Source organism: Colius striatus, chromosome 5, assembly GCF_028858725.1.
Source record: "Colius striatus isolate bColStr4 chromosome 5, bColStr4.1.hap1, whole genome shotgun sequence".
In the NCBI taxonomy this organism is placed as follows: domain Eukaryota; kingdom Metazoa; phylum Chordata; class Aves; order Coliiformes; family Coliidae; genus Colius; species Colius striatus.
Window position 1 is genome coordinate 26,091,486 of NC_084763.1, and position 221 is coordinate 26,091,706.

A 221-nucleotide genomic window follows, 5' to 3' on the forward strand; every position below is an offset into this window, starting at 1 on the left:
GTTCCCACAGAGAGCCGAGCGCCGCAATGGCCCCGGGACGTATCCTGCCGGGGCAGGGACACGCAGGGATCGGAAGTGCTGCGGTCATTGTTTACCGTGGTTTTGTCAGGGCAGCTTTCAGTTAAACTTCAGGTCATGAGAAATGTAACTGCCTCTCAAGTCAGAGGTGTGAGGACAGCTGCTTTCTGAAGTTACCCTCACTGCATAATCAATATTTCCTA